Raw genomic sequence first — 12,371 nt, 5'->3', positions numbered from 1 at the left:
GCTGTCGGACTCCACGAAGGAGAATCAGCGGCTTCGACGCGACATTTTTAGTAAGTGCTTGAACGAACTTTGAAAAAGGAGTTCGGCAAGGAAGTCGACTAACAGAGTATTGTCTGTAGGTATGCTCACAGGTCGTCCTGCAGAGGAGATGCCCGGTTCTACGGGTGACCTTCTTCCCGAACTCTTGCAGCTGCACGAGCGAATTTGGCAGGTGATGCGAGGTGTTGCCCAAGCCTTATGGCCTGCCCACTCCGTGCCCGAGGGCCTTGGAGAGCTTGCGGAGAAGCTGAAGGGAGCTCGGCAGCGCTTCCGGTTGTGGAAGATATCGGCCTGCCGACAAGGCGCTAGGGAGGCCTGGGCCATGGTGAAGACCCGTTTTACGAAGTCTGACCCAAACCACATGATCGAGGTCGGACCAGTGGGGCCTGACGGGAAGGAGATCCCTGTAAGCTTAGTATACGGCCAAGTAGAGTTGGCCGCGAAGTATTCCCAGCAGGACTGTAAATTAGACAGCCTGTTAGATGGTATAGAAGAGGAATACAATCAGTCAGAGTGACTGTGTAATTTTGAATTGACATGTGTAATGCCTTCTAGCCGGATTATAGATCGTTTGTCGTTGCCGACCTTTTCGCTTCAACCTCGGGACCTGACGGTCCGGAGTGTGTCTGAATACCTTAGCGGTTATATAAGAACCGGGGTATGCGTGGAGACCAGGCGTAGGGGTCATCAGTGCTTATCAGACAAGTGCCCAACTAGTTATGTTATATTACATGGTTAGTAAGAAACATCTTCCAGAGAGAATAGTTCCGTTAAGAGTTCCTTTCGCTGGGAGGCATGCCCTAAAGTGCATGTCCGGACTGCGTGGAAAGACGCAGAAAAAGCATCTGGGGGCGCATAAAATCAGTAAAAAGATCATCTTTTATTTCACCGACCGAATATTCCCTTAAGAACGCTAGCTTTCGGCTTCACCCAGTCTGAGGTACACATCCGGAACCCGGCAGTAACAATCGCAGAGGTGCTCCCTTTACCGCCTAGCCGAACAATTGGGAACGTAGGGGTAAGCACAGGAGCCAGGCAACCCAGCTTGGCCAAAACTTAAGTCATATCGATGCATATAATGGTGAAGAAAAAGGTACATGCGGAAGTTCGACGCATGTGTTGGGCGTGAAGCCCGTATAAATAAGCTTCTTGTAAAGAAGCCCCTAGGTTTAATGAGCGCGAGTGGCGCGTCACTAGATGAGCCTTTAAGGGATATAAAAGAAAAGAGGGGAAGGAGAGAAATGTAAGACAGAAAAATGCAAAAAATAGACAGAGGAAGGAGACGAACACAGAGTCCGACGCTAGGCATAGAATCTTCGGAGACGGGTGGCGTTCCACGGGTTCGGCTCGAGTCGGTTATCCGATGCATCTCGCAGGCAGTACGCCCCACCAGTCAGGACTTGGTCGATTATGAATGGACCTTCCCACTTGGGCTTGAGTTTGTCCTTTTTCTTATCCGGCAGGCGTAGAACTAGTTCGCCAACATTGTAATTTTTGGCCCGTACTTCTCTGCTTTGATATCTTCGTGCTTGCTATTGATAAAATGCGGAACGGGCTTTTGCCACGTCACGCTCCTCCTCCAAGGCGTCCAAGTTGTCCTGCCGATCGAGCTCGGCTTCTCTTTCTTCGTACATGCGCACTCTAGGTGAGTCATGAATTATGTCGCAGGGCAGAACTGCCTCTGCATCGTACACCATAAAAAATGGTGTGTATCCAGTGGTGCGATTTGGCGTGGTCCGCAGCCCCCATAGCACGGAGTCGAGCTCCTCTACCCAGTGCGTGTTAGATTCCTTGAGGGACCGCACCAGTCTGGGTTTAATGCCGCTCATGATAAGACCATTTGCACGTTCGACCTGACCGTTAGTTTGTGGGTGATAGACGGAAGCATAATCGAGCTTGATGCCCGTGTTTTTGCACCAGAGTTTTACCTCGTCGGCGGTAAAGTTTGTACTGTTATCGGTTATGATGCTGTGGGGGATGCCATAACGGTGTACAACCCCGGATATGAAGTCTATCACAGGTCCGGATTCGGCCGTTTTAACAGGCTTGGCTTCTATCCATTTGGTGAATTTATCCACCATGACCAGTAAGTATTTTTTTCCTATCGGTCCCACCTTTAAGGGGTCCGACCATGTCAAGCCCCCAGATTGCAAAAGTCCAGGTGATGGGTATAGTTTGGAGTGCGGTTGGTGGCATATGGCTTTGGTTTGCAAAAAGTTGGCAACCAGCGCATCATTGGACTATGTCCTGAGCGTCTGCCCGAGCCGTCGGCCAATAAAAGCCTGTACGGAAAGCCTTGCTAACAAGGGACCGAGGAGCGGCGTGGTGACCACCGAGTCCGGCATGAATTTCAGCTAGAAGGTTCCGCCCTTCCTCTTCGGAGATGCACCTTTGAAGGACTCCAGTAGTGCTTTTCTTATAAAGCTCTCCCTCATGGACTCTATAGGCTTTAGATCGCCGCACTATGCAGCGGGCCTCATTTTGGTCCTCCGCGAGTTCCTGCCTAGTAAGGTAGGCTAGGAATGGTTCTCTCCACGGGGCGATAACCGCCATTATTACGTGGGCTGAAGGTGTAATTTCATTGGCAGAGCCTCCAATTGTGTCAGATTGTTCGGCGTCGAGTGCTGCGGCTGGGTCCGGGCTGTTATTTGCGGGTTCCCCCTCCCATGCTACGGATGGCTTGAACAATATTTCCAAAAAGATGTTGGGGGGGACTGCATCGCGTTTTGCTCCGATGCGTGCCAGGACGTCCGCTGCTTGATTGTTTTCTCGGGCTATATGGTGAAACTCCAGCCCTTCGAACCGAGCTGACATTTTTAGGACGACATTGCGGTAAGCTGCCATTTTTGGGTCCTTGGCGTCGAAGTCTCCATTTATTTGGGATATCGCGAGGTTTGAATCCCCGCGTACCTCTAGGCGCTGGATACCCATGGATACTACTATCCGGAGACCATGTAGGAGGGCCTCATATTTGGCTGCATTGTTGGAATCCGTGTACATGATCCGGAGCACATATTGGACTGTGTCTCCTGTGGGGGACGTCAGGACGACGCCAGCCCCCAGTCCGGCCAACATTTTGGAGCCGTCGAAATGCACAATCTAGTTTGAATATGTGCCGTACTCTTTAGGGAGCTCGGCCTCCGCCCATTCTGCGACGAAGTCGGCCAAAACTTGTGATTTAATAGCTCGCCGTGGCTTATAGGTTATATCGAACGGGAGAAGCTCAATGGCCCATTTTGCAATCCGGCCTGTTGCATCGCGGTTGTTGATAATATCATTGAGTGGTACTTCCGAGGCTACTGTTATGGAACACTCTTGAAAGTAGTGTCGTAGCTTCCGGGATGCCATGAATACCGCGTATGCGATCTTTTGATAATGCGGGTATCATGATTTGCATGGAGTGAGGACAGTGGATACATAGTAGACCGGCCTTTGAAGGGGGAATTTGTGTCCATCCGTTTCTCGCTCGACAACGAGCACTGCGCTGACAACTTGATGTGTTGCTGCAATGTACAATAACATTGGTTCGCCGGTGTTCGGCGCGGCCAGGACTGGGTTTGTTGCCAATATGGCTTTTATTTCATCAAGTCCGGCCGTGGCGGCATCCGTCCACTCGAAGTGTTCGGTGCGCCGAAGGAGGCGATAGAGGGGTAGTGCCTTTTCTCCCAAGCGGGAGATGAAGCGGCTTAAAGCCGCTACGCATCCGGTTAATTTTTGTATTTGTTTGAGGTCCTTTGGGATATCCAATTGTGACAAAGCTCGGATCTTGGCTGGATTTGCTTCAATTCCTCTACCGGATACAATGAAGCCCAAGAGCTTTCTGGCTGGAACGCCGAAGATGCATTTTTCCGGGTTGAGCTTGATGTCATATTTTCGGAGGTTATCGAATACAAGCCTCAAGTCGTCTACTAGAGATTCGACATGTCTTGATTTGACAACCACATCATCCACACACGCCTCCACTGTTTTGCCGATCTGGTTTGCCAGACATGTCTGGATCATGCGCTGATATGTTGCGCCGGTGTTTTTCAGCCCGAAGGGCATTGTGTTGAAACAGAATGGGCCGTATGGTGTGATGAATGCTGTTGCGGCTTGGTCTGATTCTGCCATCTTGATTTGATGGTAACCGGAGTATGCGTCGAGGAAACACAACGAGTCGTGTCCTGCGGTGGCATCGATAATTTGATTGATATGTGGGAGGGGGAAGGGATCCTTTGGGCAAGCCTTGTTAAGGTCTTTAAAATCGACACACAAGCGCCAGGATTTGTCCTTCTTTGGTACCATCACCAGGTTTGCTAGCCAGTCCGGATGTTTTATGTCTCTAATGAATTCGGCCTCCAATAGCTTGGCTAGCTCCTCTCCCATAGCCTGTCTCTTGGGTTCGGAAAAACGCCGAAGGGCTTGTTTGACAGGTTTGATTCCTTTTAGGATATTTAAGCTGTGTTCGGCCAGCCTGCGTGGGGATCCATGGCATGTCTGAAGGGTGCTAGGCGAAAATGTCCCAGTTCTCTCGTAGGAACTCTCGCAGTGCGGCGTCTACAGTAGGGTTCAGTCATGCCCCGATGGAAGCTGTTTTATTGGGATCCGTTGGATGGACCTGGAATTTGACTATTTTGTCAGCTGGCTTGAAGGATGTGGATATGGATCTCTTATCGAGTATCACATCATCCCTGTTAACCGTTGAGCGCAGCGCAGTCAGTTCCTCAGCCTCTAAGGCTTCGGATAGCGCCTCAAGGGCTAATGCGGCCGTCTTGTTTTCGGCACGGAGTGCTATGTCCGGATCACTAGCTAGAGTGATAATTCCATTTGGCCCGGGCATCTTAAGCTTCATGTACCCGTAATGGGGTATTGCTTGGAAGATTGTGAATGCTTCCCGCCCTAGTAAAGTGTGATATCCGCTCTTAAACGGGGCCACCTGAAACGTGACTTCTTCGGACCTGTAATTATCCGGCGTGCCGAACACCACATCTAGTGTGATTTTTCCTATGCAGCGCGCTTCCCGACTGGGGATTATTCCTCTAAAGGTTGTGCTGCTTCGCTCGACGCGGTTCCAGTCTATTTCCATTTTTTCAAGGGTTTCCTCATAAATGAGGTTCAGTCCGCTGCCTCCATCCATGAGCACCTTGGTGAGGTGAAAGCCGTCCACTATGGGACTGAGGACCAATGTGGCTGGTGCTCGAGCTGTTCGAAATCTAGGTTCATCACTTGCGTTGAAGGTAATGGCAGTGTCGCTCCATGGATTTATTGTTGCAACTTGATAGACTTCGGCGAGGCTGTGGAGTGTTCTTTTTCGCACATTGTTTGATGCGAAAGTCTCGAAGACTGTGAGAACGGTACTGGTGTCCTTGGGCTGGCTTTCTGCGGCCTCCGGAATTAGGAGGTCCTCGCTGATTTTGGCCACCTGCCGGAGTATCCAACATGCTCTAAGGCTGTGAGTTGTTGTGGCGTCCTCTGTACTGTGAATTCTACAGGGTCCATCAAGCCATCTTTCCAGTACGGTTCCATGCCCTGTAGAGGGTTTTGTCTTTTTGGTGTTTATCCCGGGTGTCCTGTGATGATGCACCCTCTTAGTTCGGACGGGATTACTATTCAAGGCCGGATTATCCCAAAAATTTATTTCGGTTTTCCAGGCGCTTTCCATCGCACAGTATTTTTGTACTATGGACGCCAAGTCAGTGAAGCGTGTGATATCATGACGACTTACGGCGTTAAGGATTCCCTTGTTCGTGCAATTACTGCAGAAAATTGAGATTGCGTCTTCCTCGTGGCAATCCTTTATCCTGTTCATAACCAGGAGGAATCTGGCCCAGTAATGATGTACTGTTTCCTCGGGCCTCTGCCTGATTTGGGAGAGATCGCTTATGATCGGGTGGGCGGGTGTCGTTGAATCTGAAACCTCACCCAATCCAAGATTCGGAGACCGAAGAGTTTCCGAACTCTGAAGTTCGGATTCTTGGATGTTGTCCAGTGAATCTGGCCCGTTGCCTGATCCTAAGCTCAGGTCTTGAGTTACATCTCCCCCTCCGCGGGTATCCAGCTTGGAGCGGTCGGGAATTCGGACGTAGCTAGTCTTTAAAATAGATGAAGGGTCGCCGCACTGTGTCTCTACCACGACAACGTGGTGGATGACTTGGGGAGAGTTAATTTCTCTTAGATCGGGTTTAAGCCCAACCTGGTCGTAATCCGTAGCGACCCCCAGGGCGGAGATGCGATCCAAGAGCTCGTTTATGGAAGAGAGCTCCATTGGATCTAGCTGCTCGAAGAGCTCCGAGCTGACGTGTAGGTTGCTTTTGATGACCCGAGAGGTCACCGTCGGTGCAACAGCCGAACAGGCGGTCATGAGGAAACCACCTAGCCGGAGGGTTTGGCCGACAGCCAAGGCTCCCTTAGCAATGGCGTCGTCTTTAAAGACGGGAGGAGGCATCCTTCCTGATTGTGACGGCACAGAGGAACTCTCAATGAAAGCACCAATGTCGGTGTCAAAACCGGCGGATCTCGGGTAGGGGGTCCCGAACTGTGCGTCTAGGCCGGATGGTAACAGGAGGCAGGGAACATGATGTTTTACCCAGGTTCGGGCCCTCTTGATGGAGGTAAAACCCTACGTCCTGCTTGATTAATATTGATGATATGGGTAGTACAAGAGTAGATCTACCACGAGATCAAGGAGGCTAAACCCTAGAAGCTAGCCTATGGTATGATTGTTGTATATGGAGTTGATTGCCTACGGACTACAACCCTCCGGTTTATATAGACACTAGATAGGGTTAGGGTTACATAGAGTCGGTTACAATGGTAGGAGATCTTGAATATCCGCATCGCCAAGCTTGCCTTCCACGCCAAGGAAAGTCCCATCTAGACACGGGACGAAGTCTTTAATCTTGTATCTTCATAGTCCCGGAGTCCGGCTGAAGGTACAGTCCGGCTACCCGAACACCCCCTAATCCAAGACTCCCTCAATTGCCTTTATTCTACATTTTGTTAAGAGTAAATATAGATGTGATAATATACGAAAAATGGAGAATATTTAAGATAAGATGAAGAGTGATGCTACATAACCAAGTAGCTATAAATGTAAGTGCAGTGATACAGGCAAAAGGTACAATCAAGAGCAATGCACAGCTAAAATTCTTCAGTACCAACCTTATGGTAAGAGTAAATATAGATCTGATGTGTAGAAAATGGAGGGCAAAGGAAAATAAGCTGCAGAGTGATGGTACATGAACAACTACCTGTCATTATAAGTACACTCATAAAGGACAACATGTACTTACAAGAACAATGCAGAGCTAAAAAAACACTGGCATTGGATATATTCTAAATTAATGTAACCATTCATACAGATCAGATAATTTGGAGCACACAATTGATAAGAAAGCTATCATGCATACTGCTGTCACATAATGAACCAGGTATGTATGCAAGTACAGTGATACAGGACAACAGGTACTAACAAGAGCAAAGAAGCGGGCAGCATATTTGCGATATCCTGTCGTTCTTGTCAAACTGGAATTCTTCTTCGAGCAGATTTCCTGCAAAAAAGATCCGTAAGGCACATGCGGAAAAGTAGAAGTTCAAATTGTCATGTGATTTCATAGGCAGTACCTCATCCTGGGAACGAGACCAGTGCATAACAAGGTTTTTCCATTCAATGTCTTCTAAATTTAGCACAGGAGACTTCACCAGAAATTCGTTTATAGACTTGCCATCAAAGTGTGATTTCCTTAGGTAACACCGATACTGCTCCAATGCTTCCTTGAAAAGCACAAGCAAGCTTTGCTCGTCATGACTATCCAGATTGACCCTCGCCTAGTTACAACAATGTAATGTAAATCATTAATGTGTTCAATCAGCAGAAAACAGGAAAATAATAACCATGAATAATAGCACTTACACGTAAGTTGGACATGAAGATGTGAAAATGGTGTTTGTCTTCACAATAATCTTCCCATGATGGGAATATATGCACGTAGTCCCTAACAACATTGAAAGCATTGTCTTTTAAACTGGGAATAAATGTAATGGGGTTCCAATCTGCAGGAATTGGCCGTCTCTACAGTTGGGATAGGTCTTCGGCCGGTGGACTTGCTGTACTTTTTGCTGGAGTGGGATTTTATATGGTACAACTGGTGCTATGGCAAATGAAATCGGTATACCTTTTGCTGGAGTGCAGGTCCTGTGTGGTGGGGCTAGTTGTGTGGCCAGTGAAGTATGGGTACAGTCTGCTGGAGTCGGTCCTACGTTTTGTGTCACTGGTTGTACAACCAATATAAGTGGGGTGCTGTCTGATTTCTCCGGCACCACCACATTTTTCAAGGACTTTGCTGGTGCTCCTTCTGGTTCGGCAATCACCCTCTTCCTTTTTGATGTCTGATGCACAAGAACAACATTTGAGTGGAAAAACATGGTATGATGACAGATGGAATATGTATTGATAATGGATGGGCATGGCATCTCGACATATATGATGAGTAAACTAAGCTGATGGCGGTGCAAGAAAGTAGAAGAAATGCAAGACAACATATGCAAGATTCCCGCAATTAATAAAACATTGCCAAATTAGAACATGCACCTTGATGGGTGAACAGGACAGGCCATCTGCCTTTGACTCCTCGAGGTTAGAATAGTCATTAGGATCATATTCTGAACAAGAATCAACAGGTCGGGAGCGTATGAGTTTCATTGCATCCAGAATGGCACTCAATGCCTTGGTGCCAATTTTGTAAGTCATTGCAGTGTTTAGCTTCAAGAGTGGACTACTGGTAGTGCGACACAAAGCAGCTACACAGATCATAGTGTAGATATAACAGGAAAACCTTAAGCATCAGAGTAAAATCAACAAAGTGGAACTTGCTGGAATATATGTGCTAGTATTGCCGGTGCGGCTAGAAAGGCTTCGGATACTAGCTCTCTTCAAGTGAAGGTACGGTACTGTTAATATCAGTGTAACTCTCAAAGGCGACACAGTTCCCTGCATTTCCTTGCTATTCTTATAGGATTCAAGTGGGCAGGCCACTACAAATCCTATTCCTATGTTTACAAGATCCTACGAATCAAAGTGGCTCAAAGTGTGCATCACAACCGACCATATAGACCTCTACACTGCAAATGTCCCTGCTCATCTTCAGTTCATGGAACATACTGTACTACTATCATACTCCCTCCATTCCAAAATATAAGTCTTGGTAGAGATTTCCACTATGGATCACATACAGATGTATCCAGATACATTTTAGAGTGTAGATTCACTCATTTTGCTCCATATGTAGTCCATGGTGGAATCTATACAAAGACTTGTATTTAGGAACGGAGAGAGTACATATTAAAGAAGAACGGAACAGGAACATGGTAAAGAAGAGTAAGCAGATTTTTGATAATAAAATGTTGGTTGCGCAGTGCCCACACATGATGAACCAAAGCGCATTAAGAATGCAACTCCCAGCTGTCTCTCGACCATTTCAGGAGGTTGGATGAAGATCCTACGTCTCCTAACCCTTCTTCTTCCTCGCCTCTAATTCTTTCCATACAGAACACCGCACGGGCCGCCGGCCGGACCACCAGCCCCAACCGCCTGTGTTCCTCCGCCACCCCCACCCCCACCCCTGCCCCAACCCCCACCCGCGTCAAGTTTTTTTTCATTCAGCAAGGCCCCACAACCACCCGAGCCCCTTCGATCACACCGGTGAACTCCGGCGAGCTCTGCAAAATCGACTGACCCAATTTTGAAATTTAGTCTACTGTGATTTAACTAGTGTGGAATATAAAAGGGGAAAACCATAAGCAATGGGAGTATAGTGTTGAGCGTGCCATGGTGGATCTGAAGGTGCAAACCGAACAAAGGCAACTTCGCAACCAAGACAAGAAATCAGAGTAAAGCAGTGGAGATCTATTTTCTTGCTGCGATAAATAAGTTGAGCAGATACGAAAGAGTATCGCCTCTGGTGCTGCGCCGTGTACGCATCTGCTGAGAATTTGACGGTGCTGCGGTAGCGATGGCTGTCAGCGGCGTGGAAGCAGATCTAGGAGGGTAGACGGTGGCGGCGGGGCGTGGTGGACGAGACGGTCATAGGAGCGGCGCCGGCAAGGTGGACGACGGCGGGGATGAAGCAAGAGGACGGGATGCAAGGATCCCGGTCCGAAGCCGTGGATGAGAGAGGTCGGTCTCTTGTAATGGACTGCGGTGTCGGGGTATCAGCTCCGGCATGGTGGAGGAGGACGGCAGTGGATGGGGTGGCGGACGGTGGCGGACAGAGGAGGGTGGGGTGGAGAGGGTGTTTTGGCGCCCACGGAGTACGAATGGGGAAAAGGGAGGTAGAGAGGAAGGGGGGGAGCATGTATTTAGGGCGCGCTTGTCTCAAATGCGAGGAAATTTACAAACTTAGCCCCCATTTCAAATTTCTACTACATCATAGCAACATTAGTCGGTTGGGGATAGGACGGTAATCTCGCATACACCGAATATTTGCCGACGAGAGTTTGTTTTTGGCGCCCCCCGTGTATGAATATGAATCAGGGAGGGAGTCGATTTCGGCCGAGGACACACTGTGTTTTGGCACCCACCGTGTATGAATCCGGGTGAGAGGCGGTTACGTCACGTTTGGCTGAAATTACAAACCTACCCCTATCGAAACCTATAGAAATCTAGTAGATAGGCTTTGTGTGGCAGGGATAGGCAGTAGTGATTTCCATCTCGCAGATTTTAGTTTTGGGCGGTTACTGCGACTTTCCCCGCTTCGTTCAAATTTTGCAGAGTGCACGTTTACCGTGCCAACTCAATTCGAATCCCGTTTGCATTCTAATTTTTTTGGGCGGGATCCATTTTCAATTGGAATTACATTCTATATACATCATTTTTATATATACTTTCAAAATCACAACAAAGAATTCTGCTCCTTTATATGTATAATATGATTTACAAATACAACAATCTCGAAATCTTAAGGTTGAATTTGAAAAAACTTAACCAAATTATGTTCTACTAAAATGTATGGATTAGTAATATCTACATATTAAATAACATATATGCGCGTGAATTCATATGAGTATGCATGTTTGATAGATCGATTTTGGTTCGAGTATGGATTACGTGTATCATCATCTCGAATTCAAATATTTGAATCCCTTTTTTGTTCACTCCTTTCACGCCTGAGGGGGTCCTGGATAAGGGGGGTCTCCGGACAGCCGGACTATATCCTTCGGCCGGACTGTTAGACTATGAAGATACAAGATTGAAGACTTTGTCCCGTGTCCGGATGGGACTCTCCTTGGCGTGGAAGGCAAGCTAGGCAATACGGATATGTATATCTCCTCCTTTGTAACCGACCTTGTGTAACCCTAGCCCCCTCCGGTGTCTTTATAAACCAGAGGGTTTTAGTCCATAGGACAACATACAATCATACCATAGGCTAGCCTCTAGGGTTTAGCCTCTCTGATCTCGTGGTAGATCTACTCTTGTACTACTCATATTATCAAGAACAACCAAGTAGGACGTAGGGTATTACCTCCATCAAGAGGGCCCGAACCTGGGTAAACATCGTGTCCCCGGCCTCTTGTTACCATCTGCCTTAGACGCATAGTTTGGGACCCCCTACTCGAGATCCACCGGTTTTGATACCAACATTGGTGCTTTCATTGAGAGTTCCACTGTGCCGTCGCCGTAAGGAAGGATGCATCGTCTCGTTGTTAAAAACAACATTACTGCTGGGGGAGCCCTAGCTGTCGGCCAAACTCTCCGGCTTGGCAGTTTCATCATGACCGCCCGTTCGGCCGCTGCACCGACAATGACTTCTTGGGTCATCAAAATAGCCTCCACGTCGGCTCGGAATTTGCCGAGCAGATGGATCCAATGGAGCTCTCTTCCCTAAACGAGCTCTTGGATCGTATCACCGCCTTGGGAGTCGCTACAGACTATGATCGGATTGGGCTTAAACCCGATCAAAGGGAGATTAACTCTCCACCGGTCACCCATCATATTGACGTGGTCGAGGAACAATGCGGCGATTCTTCCTCTATCTTGAGGACTAACTATGTCCGGATTCCTGAACTCTCCGTGCCGGATACCCGTTTACGGGAGGACATCACCCAAGCCTTGAACCTAGAGTCAGGCAGCGGGCCAGACTTATCAGGCAACACTCTGGAATCCGAACTTCCAAGATTGGAAACTCCTTGGCCCCTGGGTCTCAGATCGGGTAGGGGTTCGTACTCAAATCCACCCACCCACCCAGACATAAACGATCTTTCCCACATCAGGCAAGAGCCCCATGAAATAGTACATCATTATTGGGCCAGATTCCTCCTTGTGATGAACAAGGTTAAGGACTGTCGCGAGGAAGACG

This window comes from Triticum aestivum, chromosome 6A (assembly GCF_018294505.1).
Source record: "Triticum aestivum cultivar Chinese Spring chromosome 6A, IWGSC CS RefSeq v2.1, whole genome shotgun sequence".
NCBI lineage: Eukaryota > Viridiplantae > Streptophyta > Magnoliopsida > Poales > Poaceae > Triticum > Triticum aestivum.
This window is presented reverse-complemented; position numbering follows the sequence as displayed.